Here is a 15262-nt window from a genome sequence, read left to right as displayed (position 1 = left end):
ACAGAAAGTACAGAAAGGCTTTCTGGAGGAGATTATTACACATGAGTGAATTTCAGAAGATAAGTTTCTTTCTTCGAGCAGCCATTCATTTATTCATCAAATACGTCACAGTGCCTATAGTGCCAGACACCCTGCCAAGAGAATAAGATAATTACTTTGCCTGCTTGGAGCACACATTGTAGCATGGAGAGTTAATAGACAAATAATCACAAGCTTAAAAAATGTTATAAAAGGAGAAATACAAGGTTCTAAATAAGCCCCTCAAAAAGGGATTCTCACCTACTCTGGGGAGGTAAAGTTTAAGCCAAGTGCTAAAGGGCGAGTGAGAATTATTCGAGTGAAGTGGGAGAGTATGATATAGAAGAGTATTCCAGGCAGAGGGAAACAGGATGGCAGGCAGAGAGGTGGGCAAGCACAAGGACTGAAAGACATTGAGTCTGACAACAGCAGAGGGTGATGAGCAGAACTGTAAGTGTGAGAGGCAGGGCTCAGTCCATGGAGAGTGTCACGGTATTACAGAGACCTTGATACCGTTGAAGGCATTTAAAAATTTGATTGAGGATTTACTGAATTCACTCTGGTCACTGTGTGCAGACTGAATAGAAAGGTGGCAAGAATTAAAGTGTGGAAGTAGGGAAATGTGGATATATTTAAGTATATCTTGGAAATATAATTGATAAGCTCTGGTGACTAATTACACACCAGGATTGGAAAAGGAAAGGACCGCTTAAAGGACAGCTCATCCACGTCTAAACTGTACGATTGGATAAATGGCTGTACCAAAATGGAACATCACAGAACACTGAAAGGTGGGGAATGAGAGAGAGGGATTGGTGGATGGGAGTAGGGGACTGGAGAGATCTGAGTTAATTCCAGGTGCCTACGAACTATCCAAGATGAGAATTAATACATAGTGGATATATGGAGTTAGGCATGATGTCCAGACTGGAGATAGGGATTTGAAAATTTCTGGCAATGAGATACATGGTAAATGAAGTTAAGAAATTGATTAGGGAGAGAGAGTAGAGTGACAAGAGAAGACGACATTTCTGAGTTGAATGTGTTATGAGACAAAGGAGACAAGAATTTCCTAGAGAGTTAGAAACTGAACAAGACAGTGTTAACGGAGAGTGTTTCGAGGTGAAAGAAATCATTAATGTCATTTTGCTGACATGAGAAAATGTTGAGCAAAGAATAAAAAGTTTTGAATTTGGCCCTGTAGGGTGACACAGTTTCAAGCGGAATGTTAAGGAGAGGTCACAAAGGGAAGGGAAGACATCTCTGAAGATAACTGGCTGTGAAGGATACAAGACAGTAATCAGGGTGAGCTATGGGTTCAAGGAAGGTATTTCATTGTTTATTGTTTGTTTTTATTTTGTTTCTATTTTGTTTTGTTTTCCAGTGTTAGACTCTAGGTAGTGTCCAGGTAGGTGTCTGAGTTCACAGAGCAGAGAAAGGTGAGTGCTTGTATGTCAAGTCCTGTTCCCTCCACCAAGAAAAGGGAGCTGTTTCAAAGTATGAGATCAAAGAGATAAAAGAGATCACAAAGATCAAAATTTGCTTGGAAGGTGAGAACATGACCAGAAAATATATTGCTGCTATAATTTTGAGAAATCTTTCCCAGAGTCATTTTTTTCCCTCATTACTTCAAATAAATCTGTGATCATTTGTACAGCCATTAATTCTTCCTGTGAGAGTTACGGTTCTTAGTGCTTAATAGCTCTAATGTTTATTTACAGTAGAAACGAGTTCAACACTATGCATGTTAAAATAGCCAGGTAAAAATACATTTTCAAGTCCATATCTCCCAAATGTCTAAACTCATGTTCACATTATAAAAAAATAATTTGTCTTCTAAAAAGAATGATGGATTCCTGGTTCCTAAAAACACTAAGAACACAGGCTGCTACCTCCCTTTAATGAAATTCAGTGCTTGATATGTCATAGAAGTGAAATAAGGTTTCTCATGAAAAATTAACAATAACAAAAATGAATCCCTAGGTAGATTGCTGTTGGCCTCTTCTTCAGTGTTAAACAGGAAAGGCAACCCTGGCAGGCACCAGATAGTGGAAAAACAGAATTCAAATCCATATGTGGTATGGAGGACAGACAACAGGTGTAGGCAGACTTTCTGGCTCCTGGACATTTCCTCCACCCACAGTCCCACCTCCCCCGCCTCCACCGCTCAGCACCAGAGGGGTCATGATGGTGTTGGTGCAAACAGCAGGCAACTTTGTCGTCTATTGTTGAAAGAGTGAATAAATACGGTAGACACACATTATGAAATATCACGTAGCAGTCAGAAGCAATGAATTAGACATGCATTGATAAACATGGATGGGTGTGAATATATTCCTGCGTTTTAAAGAGTGTAAGAAGCAAAAGAGAACTATAATCTATAGTAAAATACCATTTACATAAACATTTTTTTTTAAAGATTCAAAACACTATTCCACCAGGATAGAACATACAAATATACACGTCTTAAACAAAATACAGTGTGTTTGGTAGAGGAGAGGGCAAAAGAGGAAAGGGACTACTGATTGTTGAAGAAAGGGATAATTAATTAAAATACAATAAAATGGGGACTGATGATAATGTGTCAAGAACCTAGACTTGTGACTGAAACAAATCTCTGTACTGCCATCCAAAAAAGGTAAGACAGCACAGCCAAAAACAAATGCAAAAAAAAAAATTGTATAATGACAACGTAAGTAGGTTTATAGTCAATGTGATTTGCAGAAGATTGAAAAAGACCCAAATGTAAATTTATAAGGAGGTAGGCTTTCTGTTACAGAGCCGTTTCAGATGAAGAGTGAATCCAGCAGCCATTCCTCCGGGCTACCACCAATTCATCAAACTCCCTAGGAGTTCCAAACGGCACATAGCGGAAAGGGTCATGGAGGGTACAAAATAAGATTTTGAATGAAGTGACCCTTTGGTGAAAGAACAGGAAGTGTAGGGGAAGGTTTATAAAAATATCAGCAGGCTAGTAAAACCTTAAGAGATTGATCAGCTTTGTCAAGCTAGTTTTAAGACTGCTTTCATATAGCGTAAGATATTTTTGAGAGACGAAGACCTAAAAAAGTGCCAATTAATAAACACAGAAAATCTATATACTGGAAAATTTCATTAAATTAGTTTTTTATGCTTTTGTTGAATGTCAGTCTTGACCCAAATGATGCCATGACTTTGAGTAGAACAAAAGAAGGTGAAAAACGCCCTTCACATGAAAGTTTTATATTCTGACAGCACAAAGGAATGAAATACTTTCTCATCTGAAATAGCAGTTGTCTGGGAAGTTCTTTCATTCTTTCACTGGCACACAGTAAATTGAGTCTTTTCAACAGTAATGCAATTGGGAACTTTAAAGATAATTAAGAAACATAAAATATGTCAGTCTTATAGTTGGAATATGAGTTTTAATCGCTCTCCTTCAAGAGCATTAGTACAAGTTTAAGTCTCATAATTTTTTAAATGTATCATTTCAATATATACCAAGAAAAAATGTCTAATAACTGTGTATAAAAAATAAAATGTTTGTGTTTTTGTAAATATTTAATAAAAGCTGTACTTGAAATATATTGCTGACACGTTGTACAAAAATATTTCTTAAATGTGTTGGTAATAACGTAGCAAAACTACAAAAGAAGAGAAAGGAAGCCTATGATGAAAATTAGGTCGATGACCTGCCCTGGAATAAATGTAGGGATTCAGTTCTCTCCTGAATGTCTCAGAGGTCAGGGGCAACGCAGAAGGACGACTTGTCTATCTGCCTCCTTCTTAAAATCTCAACAATTAAACACTGCAGGAGAGCATGACTGGTACCCACACCCAAAATCCTTGTAGTATAAGTGCTCTTGATGAGGCTTCCAAGAGTCCTATCCAGTTTACAGATTTAAGGAAAAAAACCTGTGATTCACACCAGCAGCTTAGTAAATAATGCATGCCTCAACTTCAGTTCAAAAGAGTAAATTTCCATGAAGATTCATATAGCTAATCCGTCTACTGTTGTAATCTCAATTATAATCCTCTCTCATATTAGCCTTTTCTGCATCCATGTTCCACCATCAGTCTGTTACCAGGTGAGATATTACTGTGATTCAGACATGCGGATCCTCAGAAGTACATTTATTTTCCCCTTAAAGGTTCTTGATACATTAAGGACACAGACCTTCAAGCAATCAACAAGTCCCCACCTGGGCCAAAGCATTATCAGTCTCTTGTTATTATGGTTCCTACTCAGGGTCAAAACTGTCTTCCTCAGAATCCACTATCATTACAAAAGCTGAACACCAGGATTACATGGATCTCAGATAACACATGTGGAAATAACACAGACTTCCAACTATAACTATACCCTAAACCACACACACACACAAATGATGCAATACTCTAAAATAAAAGAAAATGCATAATCTCACCAAGAAAGCTGATCAAACCTGTGAATCACACTGGAAACATCCAAAACAGACCCATAATTATGATTTAAATATCTTATTTTTAAACATCTCCAACATAAAAGAATTTTTGTATGCCAGTTTAAATATTTCAAACACAAAAGAGAGAGCATGCCATTACATGACACATGTTCAGAATGACATTCTCCCTTTAGAGTTGCAAAACCAAGGCAGTTTTCACCAAATGAGACATCAAGACAGAGAATCTGCACCACTTTATGGAGGATAAGGAGGGCACACTTCTTGGGTACATGAGTTCTCTCTTTTCTCAAAGCAGAAGTACCTCACATATGGTTTAATCTGAGGAAACACCTCCTTAAAGTCATAACCTAGTGTAGCTGAATGAAGAGCTGTGTTTTCATTCTAATTTTGCTAGTAATTAGTTGTGTAAGGTTAGGAAAAAATTCAACTCTGTAGGCCTCAGTTTTAAAATTTATGAACTAAGAAGTTTATAGTAGATGATTTCTAATATTCTTTGTACCTCTCATTTTTTTGCTTAGTTTTCTCAATGTAAAGTAAATTTAATAATTTTTTCATTAATGTAATAAAAGTGTATCTCAAGGATCCAGACAATACTAGGGAAGTATATGCTAAATATTGAACATAAAGTCAAACACCTACAACACACATTTTATATGTCAATCCAAATACCCATGAAAAGTGTTAGATGTTACATTAGCTGCATAGAAAAAAATACTTTAAAGAGGAAGAAACAATTAATTCTTTGTGGGAAAATAATCTCAGTGAAAGTATTGAGTTAGACATTGGAGGATAAGTTATTTTCTACAGATTGGGGTGAACAAAGATGTCCTGTCCAAGCCCCTTCAAAAAAATTACTGAGATCTTAATCATCAAGTACTGAACAAACAATATTACTTACAAATACTAGACATAACAGAAATCTTAATGTATATACCATAATGTCAAAAGTTATCAAATTGAAACTCCAGAGTCACCAGATCACCACAAATATAGCCAAAAGATGAGGCCATTTAACATTTCAATTCCTTTACATTTGAATTTGATCAGGTGACAAGTGACAGAAACCCAACTTGAATGATATTATGTAGCAGCAGGAATGCTGCTAGACCTCAGGAGCAGTGGAAGCCCACGGACAGAACAACAGAATCCTCCTACATTCTCCAAATTGCTAATCTTGGCTACATTCTCTTAGTCTGACTTCTTCCATCTGATAGAAAATACGGTTGCCAGAAACTCTCAACTTACCTTCCTCCTCTTCCTACTATGAGTACCACTAATATTTCTTCCTCAGTTTTTTCTTTTGTAAAAGACAAGTTACTGGTTTGGGCCACGTGCTCCTCATTAGAACAGTCAATTGAGGTTTTGCAGGAAGCTGTCGTCACTGGGCCAGTTTGGTGCCAATAACCACCCCAGAATAAGCACTGTTATGTGGTGCTTGTAAGAACAGGTCTGGGCCCCACTGTATATTGGCTGCGTGATGTTGGAAAAGTTACCTAACTTCTCCAAGTCTCCACTTTCTCATTTGTAACATGGAAGAAGTACTAGTTCCCAAATCACAGGGTTCTTCTGAGTATGAAATGAATGCATGTACATAAAGTGATTAGCACAGTACCTGGTACATAGTAAATGCTCAATAAAATAGTAAGTATTATTTTAAAGGAATCGTCATCATCATCATCATGGAAAATCCCACTAGATTCACATCATTGGAAAGGGGAAAGGTGCTTCCCAGAAGGACAAAAAGTACTGGATGAGACAAGTAATAACTGTCATGTACACCGCTGTTAGAACATCTTACTCGGAAAATCATTTTGGAACAAGAATAGAAAAAAAAATTAAATGAAAAAAATAAAAGGAATAAGCATATGTCTAAGGTAGGAAAGAAAGACAAGGGCAACTAGAACAAACTTACAGAAAACTAAAAAGAAAACGCCTAACCCTTTTTACATTGTGGAAGTTGAAGAAACATCCTTGTGGACTTGGCAGGAGAGATGAGACTCGGTGCCTAAATGCAGGTCCAGCTTGGGATCTGCCCACGGGGATAGACTGGCCCTGCTGCCGTTTGGGGACTCAGTTTCTGGCTGCCATTCACGGCTTGGTCTCTCTGACTTGGCCGGGGGGTGGGAGTCCTGCCTGACGGTCTCAACCTCAGTGCGGTTCCCACCGACCAAAGACACTCTGGTGTTCAGCAGACCCTCCCTCTAGCCTGGACTGGCAGTTCTTCCACAGGCCCGGCCTCTGCGGAAGGCTGATCTGCCCCTGGGACGGTAGGTCTCCTGGCAAGCCAGCCGGCTCTTAAATTGGCATTCACACCACTAGGGAATGCGACTTCTCAAGACAGCCACGTGGTGTGCTCCCACCTCTCCTTCAAGTGTTTGCTCAAATGTCACTTTTCAGGGGGGCTTCCTTGAGCTCGATTCCCCCAACACATCCTGCTTGCCTTCCTGCTCAGCATTCACTGCCAACGTACAGGTAACATATTTTATTTATTTTTTGTTGAATGTGTGCCTTTCTCCCACTAGAATATAAGTTCTATGGGGGTAGGGATTTTTTTTCTTTGTTTAATATTGCATATTCAGTGTCTAGAATATAGCGTAGCATAAAATTTTAAAAATGAATGAATAAATAGAAACTAGGAAGTGCTTCAGAGTTCCAACTCACACTGTCTCTGTGACTATACTGTTTCATTCTCCTAACTAGTCGGGCTCCTGGCACATAGTAGGTGAGTGAATAAACGGGCTTATTATCATTTTGCCCCTGAGTCCTTGTATGGCTCAGCTGATGTGGTCCCTCAGCGAGCCCCTGGGTCGATTTCCAAAGATTGCTCTCATTCTTTAACTATCACTTGATGATTATTCTCCCAGGCTTTTAATTCTGACTTATTGTCTGTGGCCTGATGTGCATCCCTCCTTGTGTTCTGCCATCTTTTACCTGTGCCCCATTCCAACCTCTCTAACACTCCTTGCCTGCTCAGAAGAGTCATTTCTACCTAGACAGCTCTTCACTACCCTCATCTGGTTTCAAGCTATTAGATTATCAGCTGATTATCTTTATATTTCATTCTGATGTCCTTGTTCATCTCATTTGTACCTTCAGGGAAAAATGAACTCATTTTAATCCAATCTGAAATTTCTTTACATAGTTATACTGTATCTAAAATTGTGGGTCCTTGCTCCATTAAAAAAAAAACAACTTATTATGGATCTAAATTCTGTAAGTATACTATGAATGTTGCAAGCTTATGTAAGCTTGCAACTTTTAAAAATAGCAAACATTTATTGAGCTTTTATTATGTGCCAGATACTGTGCTAAGCATTTTCTATACATTGCTTCATTTTATTTTTACATAAATTTATAAATAAAGACTATGGTTTTAGCCTTACTTTATAGATAAAGAAACTGAGATTCAGAGAAGCTAAGATATTTGCCCAAGATCACACACATTTAGTAAGTAGCAGAGGTGAAGTTCATGGCCAATTGTGCTTGTCATCAAGGCTTCTATTCTGAAGGATCACACTAAAAGGCTTTTTGATTCATGCCTACTAAAGAGGAATTTTACCACAACTTATCTATCAAATAAATGAACTATGTAAATCAGAACCAAACATTAATTTACAACAAATTATGAAAAAAAAAAACCCATTCTTGTCACTCAGAAATATCTCATGATTTGGTAAACTTCCAGGTGAATACTGAGCTCATAAACAAACAAATGGATTTGAATGAGACAGAAATATTTTTTCTTTTTAATACCAATGTCATCTTTTCTTTACTCATTTTCCATGCGATATTCATTCATATTCCACTGATTAGAAAAGCAAGCGACACGAAACTCTCTCTTACACCCCTTATTAAACCCCTTTACATAAGGACCAGCTATTAAGCCACGAGGCTGTATGTATTTCATTTGGCAACGGTCACAATTCTCATTAGGAGCTCAGATACATGCAGTGGCAACTGACTGGTAATAACGTGCTGGCCCACATCAGTGCTTGCAACCCACTCTCAAGTTGTTTACTAGTTCTCATAATATTCTAATTACCAATATGGTCAGGGACAAAATGCTGTTTTTGTTGTATTTACTCCCCCTCTTTACATGGCTCAGCATGGATAAGCTGTGAAATGTATTAGAAAACAATGTTTCTAATGATTTTACTTCAAATTATGTTCCAGATTTTCCATGCTGAGAAAGTTACCCTCTGAATTCTTAAAACTGCTGAGATGACCTGAACGCTTAGAATTCTCCCGTAATCATCTCTGTAATCGCTAAAACGAGGCGAATCTTCAGAAGAAAAACTGCTTTACGACTCAAGCCCCCGCCCTCACGTAGCGTTTACTACTTACCCTCCCGAGTGGGTCCCCAACCGGTGTCCTTCTGCCCGGTGTCCCTGGAGACCGAGTTCAGTTCAGACGCAAAGGAAAGCTTTATTCGGTGATCCGGAAATGGAGAAGTAGGAGTTGGGTTCTAGACACCCGCTTTCCCCTCAGGGCGCTGCCGGGGCTGTTTCTCAGGGTTCTTGTTGGGGGAGGGGGGGGTGGACAGGACGTGCAGTTCTCGCGAGAAGCGTGCAGTCCAATGCCCCCGGCACTTCGGAGTCTCCGCACGTAGGACGCCGCCGCCATCTTGAACCGAGGTGCGGCCGTGGGCAGCTCCTCTCTGCACAGTCTCCACACGCCTGCTCCCAAGTGGCGGGGACAGGGACAGCGGCTCTCCAGTCCGACGTATTGGGCGCAAGGCCTCCGCACTCGGCCGCCTAAAGGCAAGTGAAACTAGACTAAGCAGGACAGAAGAGGTTAGACCTTGTCACCTGGACGCCGTCTTACCCACACCCCGCCCCCCACCGCGCCCAGGACCCCAGTGGGCTTTGCTCATGACATACGGGGCTTACTTTCTGTGGCCTCCTAAGTGAATGTTTTATTCCTCAAATAGGCTAGGCAGAAACGATGGTCAGTAGAAGATAAAAGTTAGAGGAATAAATTACGGCCGCCCCAGGGACTAAAGCCGCTGCAGTTTACATCTAAATTTCCTCCGTATCAAATCACTCAAGCATTGTTACTAAGTCTGTACACACTCTTGCTTTCTCTTTCGGCGAACAGTCTTTCATATCCCTTTCAAGCTGCGACTACTTTTGTCAACAACCGAAGCAGCTCACTGCTGTGAAAATAACTTGGAGTAAAAACCAACCAACCAAATAAAATATATATTTTATATATATATATATATATATCCTCAAGATTGAAGTGGGAAGGAAAATACCTGGGGGGTATTATATTCAAAAAAATATGGTAAAGAGGCTTGAAAAATAATGCTGCAAGCCTTGCTGGAAATATAGTTCTAGAGTTTGAAATTCCTTCAGGATGGAGGCCATCCTGACATCCTTTGACAGATAAATACTTGAATGAATCTTTCAGAAGCTATTGTGCTTTGACAATTTGGTTGATTCAAGAAGAAAGTGAGGAGAAAGGGGCTGAATATTTTATTGTGTGATTCTAAGTATAAATGTTTCTTTCTCAAGCTCCATGTTTCCTGGAGTCCAGAATGCTGGACCGGTACACGTGGATGAACTGATAATTCATGACATTATTTTGATCGTAGGCTGTGATTGATTGAAATGATTAAATGAGCCTGTTTCTGAAAGGAGATATGGAACATGGAATGTACCTCCTGGTTTAAGAACAGAAAGCACCAGACACCCATTAAAATAAGGTGTCTGAAATTTGAACATTAAAGTGTTAAATAACAAAAATCAGTTGTTTTCATGAATTCTGAGATAAAATTAGGATATTTGTGAAGTGACTGTGAAGCTAACATTAGGTGGCCTCATTTGTTTATCATAATCGCAGATAAAGTCCTGAAACAAGGGCCACAAGGCGTGTCAACTGCATATTTCATCCTTTGTCCATGGGACAGTCACACTGCCTTTGCATGGGCTAATTCTGTATGTCTCAGTGTTTACTGACACTGAAAAATCTAGGTGAATAATCATTATACTAGTGAGATTTTGAGAAGTATTATCTACCTCATCACAGTAATTACTTAATAACACAAAGTAGGCCACATCCCCATTATTGTTTACAGATCTAAAAATTTCATCCTAAACAGTTTCTGAAAACAAACAAAAAATGGTCTCAATTTCTCCAAGGCCAAAAGACAGTACAAAACATATTATCAGAAAGACATATTCTCTAAAATTTTCTGTTTTGATTTTTTTCCCTCTGTTGAGTGATCATCTTTCCTGGTTCCTTCCATAAATTGCCTTACACAGGCAACCCTCAATATAAAACAGAGTGTCCTGGAGGTCCTACTGCAGCCATTTGAGACACAGAAAACATTTTCCTAAGACTTGGTACTGTTGAACTAATTAGGCTCACCCAAGCTACAGATCCTATTTAGCCTGTTCAGGTTAATGTACATTTTTTCCTTGAAAAACACGTAGTGGATCCTACTGGGAAAACATCTTTTCTGATCTTAGTGATTACTAGTCCAAAAGCCCTTTTCCAAAAGCACTTCTTCAGTAGCTTAAGGATTTGACTTTCATTAAAAAGTAACACTGATTTCTCTGTAGTCATTTAACATTTATTTATACTTTGTATCAATCAGGGTCCAGTCAAAAAAGCAGAATCATCAGGAAACTAGAGACATACAGAGACAGGTAGACGGATAGATAGGCAGGTAGAGATACAGTTTTGCTATAAGGATTTTACCTTACAGATTTGGGCTCTTAAGTTGGTTGTCTCTGTAAGGCTGTTGACTTTGCATCTAGTGCTAGAACTTTGTGTAGTAGTGGTCTAGTTCGTCTTCATAGTCAGGATCAAACACACCAGCCAGTAGAATAATCCTCTTCTTTGCCTGTTGAATCAGAGGCATAAGGAAACCAAAGTGTCCAGACAGCAGTTTCAACTACCAGGTGAATGGAATCATTTTTTGTGTGCCCAGCAGACCCTAAAATCAAGAAGTTGGGGAACAAAAAAATTTTTTTCTGCTAGTAGGTCACTTAGAGTGAAAAGAATCACTCCCATGCCTACCATTTGACTCCTGGACTTGCAAATCCTGGTTATAAGAGAACAGCATGGTTAGATGCTGAGTTTGAGCATATGCTACCTTCAAGAAGACATTTCACTGATGTTCTCAAGGTGTTCCCACCCCCAACACAGGTTTTCACATAGCCATCACATCAGTCAAACCAGCTGCTTCATGAGGTTGGGGAACACAGTAAGACCCATGAATTCCATAAGCATGAACCCACTACTATACTTCGTTTTTGTGTGTGTGAAATAAATTCCTTGGTCCGAATGATGCTGTGTGGAATGCCATTAGGATGGATAAGGCGTCTGAAGTCCAGAGCTGATAGTTTTTGCAGGGGCATTAGGGAAGACAAATCCATATCCAGAGTAAGTACCTATTTTAGAAGAGATGGGTGCTGCGCTTTTCGTGATGGAAGTATCCCAGTGCAAATAACCTGCCATAGCTGGGTGATTCCCCAGGGAAGAGTGTCGTCAGGGCTCTTGTTCTCTGAAACCGTTCTCTGCTAAAATTGGGCACTCAGCAGTGGGTATGGCCAGACCAACCATGTTGAGAGGAAGTCCACAGTGCTGAGCCCGCGTATAACCTCCATTTCTGCTGCCATGGCTGTTTGTGCATGAGCCCACTAGGCAGTGGCTGGAGAAACATGGGTCTCCATGCAGAATGGGTCATATCTGATTACAAAAATCATTCTCTACTACGGTCACTCTTTAATGAGCATTCACATGGGACACAAATTTTCAAACTCTCTGCTTATTTGGAATGGTCTCCCACAGAACCCTTTCCTCAGACCTCTTAATGACCAATTTAACCATCATGTTCCTTTGAAGTGTCAGAATATCCAGTCAAACCACTGGCTATAGTTCAAAGACTGCATAGATATATTATATACATCCTATCATCCCTTCTTCCCGGGAAAAATGAACAACCAGAAGCACTGCTCGGAGTTCTGCCTACTGGAGGGATTTGCTTCCACCGCAGTCCTTTATCCCAGAGTGGGGCTGCAGTGCTGACGCTGTTTTCTTTTGGGTTGTGCATGAATATCTTGGAGAACCATCAGTAAAACAAGCCCAAGGTTTTTCTTCCTCAATCAGATGGTCAGGTGAAGTCCCTATGAGATCATCATACATGAGGAGAGAGAGAAGGTAATGTAGCAGGAGTAGGGATGATGAGCATCTGTGTCTCTAGTGACAGGAGGGACAACAGGCATCTAAGCTCATGTAACTCACCTGTGCCTTCAGGACCTTCCTGGACAAGATGTTGTGTGTTACTATTTACATTTGATGATGGAGTATAGCTGTGCACACCCAGATTCATGGTTTGCAGAACCAGGCACCACATGCAATTCATGATGGGCACTTCAGGTTAGACAGTAGGTTGGTAGTCCATAGTCAAATGGTCAGTCTTTACTAAAGGCCTGTGGTAATCCAAAAGCTGTTTTTTAAAAGAGAAGATATCACCAGAGGAGAGCATGGCATTGCTCCAAAATTCTAAGGCTATGTACTGTGATTAAGTTCTGCCAAAAGCTTTGAACAGCATCCCTGTTTCACTGCTGACGCAAGTACCATTGGATCTGCTGGGCCATATGTCCTAAGTAGTAGAGCAGCTTCAGGGGCAGTCTGGACCTGTTGCAGAACCTTCTCTTATTCTGTGCTTCACTCAAAACTGGCAGTTTCTCGGATAACCCAACAAAGGGGTCAGAGCAGCATGCCCAGATAACATGCATGGCGCTCCAGAATCCAAAGCAGCTCATCGGATGACACACCACTTCCTTAGTGGCCAGAGGCAGCAAATTTCCTTCACCTTCCAAGAGATAAGTTGATATTCCCCAAGCCATTGCACCTTTAGAAATTTCACCAAGATGACAGACAGTCCCTTGAATTTTCATCAGTTTAATTCCCCACCCTCTCACACACAAGTGTCTTACCAACTCGTCTAGATAGCTGCTACTTTCTGCTTACCAGAACATAATATCCTCGGTGCAGTGGACCAACTCAGTGTCCTGTGGAAGGAAAAGGTGATCAAATTCCTGCAAACTAAATCGTGACATAGCTCTGAACTATTGGTGTGCCACTCAGGTAGAACAGCAAAGGTATATTACTGGCCTTGTCAGTTGCAAGAAAACTGCTGCTTTGCTGGTCTTTACTGCTAGGTATAGAGAAAAAAAGAATATTTATTGTATCAATAGCTGCATACCAGGTGCTAGGGGATGTGTTGGTTTGCTCTAGAAAAAAAGAAATAAAATCTGCAACGGCAACTGCAGTTGGAGTCACCACCTGACTGAGTTTACCATGATTCAGTGTCATTCTCCAAAATCCACCTGTCTTCTGCACAAGCTGAACAGGCAGGTTGAAAGGGAGTCACCATCTCTGTGAGTTTCAAGTCCTCCGTTGTGGCAGTAATCTTGGAAATGTCTCTAGAAGTGGAGTGTTACCTTTGTTTTACCGTTTTCATAAATAGAGGCAGTTATAATGGCCTCCATTTGACCTTCCCTAGTGTAATTGCTCTAACTCCAGCGGTCAGGGAACCACTGTGTGTGTATTTCAGTTATGCATTCTAGAACGAAGGTAATAATCAGAGAGTTCGTTGGAGACCCGTAAGGGCCATTGTGAGTTGGTCCTAAGTCAAACTTGATTACCTGACCTCTTCGCAACCCTGCACTAACTGGTGGGCCACAGTGGTGGTTTAAGTCTGTGGGAATTAGTGTTAGTTCTGAGCCAATTTCCATTAATATCCAGAATGTCTGATTATTTCCCCTCCACAATTTATAGTTACACTGAAAAACGGTCACATATCCCTTTGGGGAAGTCTAGGAAAAAGAGCAACAGTATAAAATTTTGGCAGTGAAACAGGGTCTTTTCTTAAGGGAACTGGGCCTCCCTTCCATTCAAAAGGTTCTTGTTGTATGAACTGACTTTAGTCTAAGAGTTGATGGAGGAGTTATGATTCTGTTTTGGTCAGATTTCAAATTAGATTTCTGTTCACTACGCCTACAACCATCCCCCTTGAAAATATTAAGTAACCTGGCCAAGGCCGAAGGTCCCTGTGAGTCCGTCTAGTCTGGTGCCTGCACTGGCCGCAGTGTCCATTATGGTAATCATGCCACCCCTTTGTTTTTGGAGATTAAGTGTTCTTCTCAGTCCCTGTAATCCCATCATCCCCAGTGTATTTCAGGAAGCCAGTTCTGTGGGAGTAGCTCTAACTGTGATTTCTGACCTACAGAGAAGAGCTATCACAAAGCTCTTCAAGGATGCCAGGAATCCTCTCACTAACTTATTTCTCATAACTTCATGAAAAGTGGGCAAACAGATCTTAGATGCAAAAAACACTTTCCAATCACCTTAAGCCTTCAGATGCCTTCCTCTATGGAATTTCATGAAAGTTACGGCCTTTTAACTTGTCTGGTATAGGTTGTTTTGGATCCATATTCCAACCAACCTACCAAAAAAAGTTAGGGCCATTTCTAGCTCCTCTGCTTAAAACAGTAAATCTAGAATCTCTCCTTAGGGGGCCTAGAGCAACATTTTATGCCTGATACAACTTTATATTCCTTCTATCTTGATCCTACACATGTAAGATCTATTCGTACATACTCTTCATATTTCTATCAAAACAAATTAACAAATTATGCAGCTATCTTGGTGGATATTGCACCTTATCCCAGGTGATGATTTGTAGCATGCTCTTTGGGGCCTTTCAGGACTTGAGTCTGGCTATCGATCTTGAAGGCCAGAAAAGGTAGGTCCCAAGGATGATAGCAGTGCCTTGCAAGGCAACTCTATTAGGGGAGGCCATT

The 15262-nt window shown here is 40.2% G+C and overlaps 1 protein-coding gene and 1 long non-coding RNA gene across 3 annotated transcripts in view; one reads left to right on the top strand and one right to left on the bottom strand.

Moving 5' to 3' along the window:
* Positions 1–9145, bottom strand: part of LOC140698279 (uncharacterized) — a 159743-nt gene extending 150598 nt beyond the window's left edge. The window contains exon 1 of the long non-coding RNA XR_012075946.1: positions 8787–9145. This is a non-coding gene — a long non-coding RNA (uncharacterized lncRNA). The remainder of the gene's footprint in view (positions 1–8786) is intronic.
* Positions 9065–15262, top strand: part of NTNG1 (netrin G1) — a 350074-nt gene continuing 343876 nt past the window's right edge. For both annotated transcript variants that reach the window (XM_072968104.1, XM_031680370.2), the window contains exon 1: positions 9065–9202. The gene's annotated coding sequence lies outside the window, so the exon portion shown is untranslated. The remainder of the gene's footprint in view (positions 9203–15262) is intronic.

Source organism: Vicugna pacos, chromosome 9 (assembly GCF_048564905.1).
Source record: "Vicugna pacos chromosome 9, VicPac4, whole genome shotgun sequence".
Lineage (NCBI taxonomy): Eukaryota > Metazoa > Chordata > Mammalia > Artiodactyla > Camelidae > Vicugna > Vicugna pacos.
This window is presented reverse-complemented; position numbering and strand designations above follow the sequence as displayed.